Raw genomic sequence first — 7,623 nt, forward strand, 5'->3', positions numbered from 1 at the left:
CAGGGGCAGGGGCAGGGGCAGGGGCAGGGGCAGAGGCAGAGGCAGAGCCAGGGCTACCCAGAGAAACCCTGTGTCACAAGAAACAAAAACCAACCAGACAGACAAAAACACAAACCAAAAAATTCCAACCAAATCCTAAAACCAAAACGAACAACCACAGACTCATAAAAACATAGCCATGATTAGCCCTCACTCTTTCGTATGCATGCTTTTGACTGCTAGGTGGGAAGGACCTAGCAGTGAACAAAATCTTCAGTGAATCGAGCACCTGCAGGGTCTGTGCTCTCAGACTGAACTGTAGCCAAGAGCTGGGATGAGGCCAAGGCCAGGCATCACACGGTCTCTGCACTAGTCTGCAGAGGACGAAGAAAGGTCTGCAGAGCACATTCTCAAGCGGGCTGACTGATTGGCATTGATAAAATAAGCACGCCATAGTTGTGAAAACGGACTGTGGAAACCCACCGTTGTTCTCGAGGCTCTCCCTTTCTTCCTTAAGATCTATTTATTTATTTTATGCATGTGACTACACTGCAGCTGTCTTCAAACACACCAGAAAAGGGCATCGGATCCCATTATGTATTATCTCATACATGGTTGTGAGCCACCATGTGGTTGCTGGGGATTGAACTCAGGACCTCTAGAAGAGCAGTGCTCTTAACTGCTGAGCCATCTCTCCAGCCCCGAAGTTCTCTTTTTCTGAGACAGGAACTCTCTGTGTAGCCCTGGCTCTTCTGGAATTCACTGTGTAGACCAGGCTAGCCTTGAGAACTCACAGAGAATCTACCTGCCGCTGCCTCCCAAGTTCTGCCTCCCGAGTGCTAGGACTGACTGTATGCTGACCAGGCTCAGACTCAAGTGGTTCCGATGCCGTTTTAGTCTACTTCCACAGGGCATGTGAGGCATGGGTAAGGAAGTGAAAGACCCCGGGGCAGTCAGCTGTGTCCCAAGCTGAGACACAAATAGCAATATAGCGATATTAGCTTCCTCTAAGACAGACAGCATATTTCACAAATGGTTTGGTCAGGAGTTCTTATCTTTTGATGTGGCTCAGAGGTGGCCATGGGGATTTTTCTGTGTATGTATTTGTTTTTAAATGTTATCAATGTATGTGTGTACATAAATGTCATAGTATGCATGTGGGAGCCAGAGATTAAAGGTCTGTGCCACCAAACCCAGTGAGATATATTCTTTTTTTGTTTGTTTGAGACAGAGTTTCTCTGTTGTATCTCTGGCTGTCCTAGAACTTGCTCTGTAGCCCAGGCTGGCCTCAAACTCAGAGATTCATCTGCCTCTGCTTTCCAAGTGCTAGGACTAAAGACATGTGCCACCACCTGGTGAGTTTTGTTTTGTTTTGTTTTATTTTTTGAGATAAGGTTTCTCTGTGTAAGTAGCTATGGCCACTCAGGAACTTGCTCTGTAGACCAGGCTGGGCTGGAACTCATGAGATCTGTCTGTCTCTGCTTCCTGGGTGCTGGGATTAAAAGCATGTGTCACCATTACCCATCCTGAAATATAGTCCTTTAAAAAAAAAAAAAAAGGTGGGGCTGGTGATATGGCTCAGCGGGTAAGAGCACTGATTGCTCTCCCGAAGGTCATGAGTTCAAATCCCAGCAACCACATGGTGGCTCACAACCATCCCTAATGAGATCTGGCACCCTCTTCTGGTGCATCTGAAGACAGCTACAGTGTATTTTCATATAATAATAAATAAATCTTTGTGAGATCTTTGTGAGTTCAAGGCCAGACTGGTCTACAGAGCAAATTCCAGGACATCCAGGGCTACACAGAGAAACACTGTCTGAAAAAAACAAACAAAAAAAAAAAAACAAAAAACAAAAACAAAAAAAAAGAAAGAAAACAAACAAAAAAAAGATTTACTTATTTATTTTATGTGAGTACATTGTTGCTGTCTTCAGACACACCAGAAGAGGGCATCAGATCCCATACAGATGGTTGTGAGCCACCATGTGGTTGCTGGGAATTGAACTCAGGACCTCTGGAAGAGCAGTCAGTGTGCATAACCACTGAGCCATCTCTCCAATCCTCATATTCTTTAAAAAAAAAGATTTATTATCTCTGTGTGGGGGAATATGCATATGTGAGTGCAAATGTTCCCAGAATCCAGAAGAAGGGTTTGGATCTCCAGGAGCTGGAATTCCAGGCATTGTGATCCTCCTGATTGGTGCTGGGAGCCAAAGGTGGGTCTTCTGTAAGAGCAGTAACTGTTCCAACTGTGGAGGCCTCTCTCCCACTCTATCCCAGTATTTCAGGTTACTCTTAGAGTTTTGTGTGTTTGCCTGTACTCTACAAACACTTGTGAATTCTCTGGCTTGTTTTCATGGTACTTTTCCTTTCTTTCCTTCTTTCCTTCCTTTCTTCCTGTGCATCAAGAATCTGCCTCGGTGCCTTACCTTGGTAAGTACACTTTTACCAATGAGGGTGAGTCCTGATAACCTGATAACCAAACAGGTGGTCCTGGGACACATCTAATGAAATCATAGAAAGGAAGGGAGAGAGAAAGAGAGGAAGAGAGGAATAGAGAAAGAAAGGAAGAAAGAAAGAGAGAAAGAAAGAAAGGAAGGAAAAAGAAAGAGAGAAAGGAGGAGAGAGAGGAAGAAAGAAAGGAAGGAAAAAGAAAGAAAGGAGGAGAGAAAGAGAGGAAGAAAGGAAGGAAAAAGAAAGAAAGGAGGAGAGAGAGAGGAAGAAAGAAAGGGAGGAAGGAGGAGAGAGAAAGAGAGGAAGAAAGAAAGGAAGGAAAAAGAAAAAGGAGAGAGAAAGAGAGAAAGAAAGGAAGAAAGGAAGGAAGAAATGGAATTCACTTGCCTGAGATAAATGGTGAAAGGAGAAGTAGTCGCCAAGGAAACAGGAAAATGCTAGGAATGTAACAGCCTCAGGCTACAGCTCAGGATGTCTGAACATTCCATTTTTGAGGAGCAGCCAAGGGCAAGGTATGTAGTGGTGCTCAAATATTTGTTGAAGGCGTTAAGACAATGAATGAATAACTGGAGATCCCAGAGATGGAGTTGGGCCTCTGGCCCACCTCACTGTCTTATCTCAACACCTTTGGGGGTCTCAGACCAAGGTCCATGTCATTTGAGCCACTTGAACATCAACCACCAACTGTGATTTACTGTCCTGATCGAACAACAGGCTCTGTCTCCTCCATAGACAGGCAGGAACATTCCAGCCCGGGCAGCTGATGAGCTAGCTAGTCTCCACTAGGTGTCCTGGGGGGTGCCATTCAGTGCTGAGATACTGATGAAACCAAGGCTGTCACCTAAGCTGACCCCCCCAAGCCAGGAGCCTGGTGACACTTCTCCTTAGCTCTGATCTCTTTCAGTTTTGAAATGACCTCTGAAGTGTTTCTGTAAACACTACCAATCTCGGTTGGCAGTCTCTAGTCCCACCATGTCGGTGTTTAGTGAGCCTGGGCTCTTCCAGGCAGCCTTTGTACTTGTTCAGTTCCATATGAATCATGCCAGCCTTGGGACTGTCGCCAGGAAGCTGTGCTGTGATAGTGCTCAGGTGGCAGGGCCAAACACCCATGGCAAGACCTGCTGGCATGGGGGTCATGAGATCATGGGAGCCCGCGTGTCCCCCTCCCTCATCTGGCACCCAACATCTATGTCTCGTGTGAGGAGGGGTGAGGTCTGAGGTTAGGAAAACCTGAAGTCAAGCCTGTCACTCACTGGCCTCGTGGCTCTGGGCCTGTACAACTCCGGCAATGCTCCTTGCATGAGTCAGCAGGGTTCAGTTCCCTGCAGCCACTGCAGGAGTTCTGAACAGAAAGTGGTTTGAGATAGGGGTGGGGAGGCAGAGGCAGGGCTGAGCCCCAGAGGGTCCTCTGCTCTGTCTGAACAGGGGAGGGAGGCTGGTGAATGTCCAAAGCTACCAGGAGCCCTGCTGAGGTCCAGGCTCCACCCATCTGGCTATGTGCCAGAAGACACAGTGTCCATACAGCTGCCAACTGTCCTCTGGCTCCCAGGGGATACCTCCATACTGGGTACCAGACCCCGCTGCAGGAAAAAAAAAAAAAAACACCTCCCATCTCGATGGCCCTGCTTGCCAGAGCACAACCAGAGCATCAGGACACTGCGGCCTTGTCCCTCTTCCCCCTTCCAGATCCCATGTGAGGGTCTCATTATTGATCCTGTCTGCAGGGGCCTGCATGAGGCAATGCCTGAGGAAGTGCAGTCTTTAAAAAGCCTCTGCCAGGGAGAGACAGGAAACAGGTGGGGGTGGGCTGGGTCTGCTCCTGGGCCTGGTGTGGACAGTGTTATGCCTGGAGGGCACCCGGAACAGTTCCTGGCACTCAAGCACAAGGGCTGAGTAAATGTGGGCTCCTGTCCATGCCTTCAGTGTGCAAGTGCTGTGCTGAGCCCAGGAGGCTCAACAGCAAGTAAGACAGATTCACCTCCCACAGAGTTCATCAACAACCTGGCATCTGCCAGAGCAGGGAGGTGAGAAACCCTCTTCAGCAACCTAAGGGTCCCAACTTACACTCCTGCGACAAGAGACGGATGAGCAAAGATAGCATAGGGCTGGTGAGATGGCTCAGTGGGTAAGAGCACTGACTGCTCTCCAGAAGGTCATGAGTTCAAATCCCAGCAACCACATAGTGGCTCACAACCACCCGTAATGAGATCTGAGGCCCTCTTCTGGTGCTGTCTGAAGACAGCTACAGTGTACTTATTCATAATAATAAATACATCTTAAAAAAAACAATGACAGCATGGCAAGTTTATTTAATCAAAACCTTATGTGATCCTGGAAGCCCTCAGAAAAGACCCAAAGATCCAGAGAAAATTGTTCTTAATGCTTAGGTTCAAGGAAGAATATGTTGGATAAAAAGCTGTCATCTGGGACTGGGGCTGGGGCTCAGTAGAGTGGTTGTCCAGCATTCACAAAGCCCTGTGATTGGTCCCCAGCACAACCTAAGCCATAGTGGCCCATGCCTGTGATCTCAGCATTACAGACGAAGGCAGGAGGACCAGGGGTCCCAAAGTCTTTTTCAGCTACACAGGGAGTTTAAGGTTTGCCTGAGATGCATAAGATTCTGGGTTTCGATTATTTTTTAAAACAATTTGAACAGGCAGTGGTGGCACATGCCTTTAATCCCAGCACTTGAGAGGCAGAGGCAGGCAGATCTCTGAGTTCGAGGTCAGCCTGGTCTACAGAGTGAGTTCCAGGACAGCCAGGGCTACACAGAGAAACCCTGTCTCAAAAAAAATCCAAACAAACAAAAAATTTGTATGTGTGGTGTGTAGTGTTGTGTCGTGTAGTGAGTGTAGAAACCTAAGGAGTCCAAGTGGTAGGATCCCCCTGGAATGACAGACTGTTATGAGATGTCCAATACAGTGACAACATAAGTGAACTCAGAGCCTCTGCAAAAGCACTGTCCCCTTAACCATGTCTCCAGTCTTGAGATTCTTTGTTTTTAAATGTCATGTAACAGATTATGGGGAGCCCCAAGGCCTGTCTGTGAAGATCCGTTTCAGCTTCTTCTGTAGTTTTCATTCCTCTCCTGGATGGGCAGTGGTTAAGAGCACTGACTGCTCTGCCAGAGGTCCTGAGTTCAATTCCCAGCAACCATATGGTGGCTCACAACCATCTGTAATGGGATCCCATGCCTTCTTCTAGTGTACTCATATACATAAAAAATAAATAAATCTTAAAAAGAAAAAAGATGTTGTAGTTTCTTTGGGTGAGAAAGTTCCTATTTCTAAGAGTGGCTTGAGGAGAGAAGCCAAAAACAAGAGAGATGAGACAGGAAAAGGCCAGGAGCAAACCAGCGGGGCCCTGCCACTACCTCCGAGTTAAAGAATTAGCATCTCCAAGTGTCACGTTAGAGTCCGTGGGTCCCAGTCCCTCTCAGCCGTAAGACTTTCCAGTATTTCAGTTCCTTAACAATTAGGAAACATCTACAGAGTATCAGAAGCCCGAGGTCTCTATCCATCATACCTAGAAGGACGATCTATAGCAGCTCAATAGCTGTGGATTGGAGGGTGACTTTTTTCTTAAGATTTATTTACTTATTTTATATAAATGTATATGCTGTCACTATCTTTAGACACACTGGAAGAGGGCATCGGATGCCATTTATAGATGGCTGTGAGCCATCATGTGGTTGCTGGGAATTGAACTCAGGACCTCTGGAAGAACAAGTGCTCTTAACCGCTGAGTCATTGCCACGCACATTTTGCGTGACAGCAGTTTGAGGCAAAAGTTTCATGGAAGCCAGTCTCCTGCAATGTCTCCTGGCACCCCTAACTCAGAGGTAGCCCAGATATGTCCTTGCAAACTCGCGTGCTAGGTGCCCACCAAGATATGATTTATTAATAGCTAGATAAAATTGGACATTACTCTCTGACCTTTACCAATGTTCCAACATCTTAGCCAAACCCTGGCTTAGAATTTCATAAAGAATGTTACCCATCCAAACTAATTTCCTTTGGCCCTGTGGGTAGGGCATTGAAGTTTACAGAATGGGAGACTTATCCTAGGGCAAGGCCAAGTAGAATCCTCATTCTCAGTCATGGACTACAACTGAACCACTCCTAGGAATTAGCAAGAGACAATCTTTACTAGCCCAGAAAATTAGCATAGTGGGCCTTTTACTAAGGATGGGCAGGACCTTGAGCCTACAGAGTGTGTGTGTGTGTGTGTGTGTGTGTGTGTGTGTGTGTGTGTGTGTGAGACTGTGTAGCAGTCAGCATTGGGCATTCTAGATTTGAGACTTAAGACTGGAGATTCTAGATTCGAGCCTCTACCCTCCTGGCTGGCACACCCGCAGCCTGCCCCCTACCCCCACCCCAGGACTCTGGCAGGGGCCCATGCCGCCCAAGCATGCTCGGACCCCGGGGCGGGTGTGTGTGTGTGTGTGCTGCACCAGTACAGAGAAGATGGCTGCTGTTTTAGACCCAGTGTATTTTAGATGGCCTCAGAGGTACCCTGACCACTGAGCTGCCAGAGTTTTCATCTCTCTTTTGCAATGACTGTAAAAGCCTCATGCCATTTTTGAGAAATATATTCAGATACCACACTTATTTGTGTCGACTCTATTTATCACAAGCCGAATCCCTTGCCCACCTGGCCAGAACTTTCATCACCCTGCGGAATAAGGGGTCCCTGAAGAAACCCTGGTCCGTGGCAAGTCATCTCTCCAGCCCTTTGGTTTTTTTTTGTTTTGTTTTGGTTTTGGTTTTTGAGACAGGGCTTCTCTGTGTAGCCTTTGCTGTCCTGGAACTTGCTTTGTCGCCAAGGCTGGCCTCAAACTCAGCGATCTGGCTGAGGGTTACCATTTCTGTGCCCCCATACTCTCAGTTACCTGAGCAAGAAGGGTAAACAGCCATGAAGGAACCCCATTGTCATTGTACATGACTGAAGGAGACTTTCTAGGCACCTAGCACCCCATGCCACTTTCAGCAAAAATCCCATGACATAACCAACTTAATATCAACTACCCTCAGGGCTCAAATCCCTGGATTACAGCTGCATGCATTCCTCAGGGCCTAAAAATCAGAAAAGTCCCATGGTAACTTTTCTTTGAGAAACCTAGAGTACCATGGACCAGTGGCTCATGCCCTTGGTCCCAGCTTGGGAGGCAGAGGCAGAGGCAGAGGC

Source organism: Mastomys coucha, unplaced genomic scaffold (assembly GCF_008632895.1).
Source record: "Mastomys coucha isolate ucsf_1 unplaced genomic scaffold, UCSF_Mcou_1 pScaffold16, whole genome shotgun sequence".
Taxonomy (NCBI): Eukaryota; Metazoa; Chordata; class Mammalia; order Rodentia; family Muridae; genus Mastomys; species Mastomys coucha.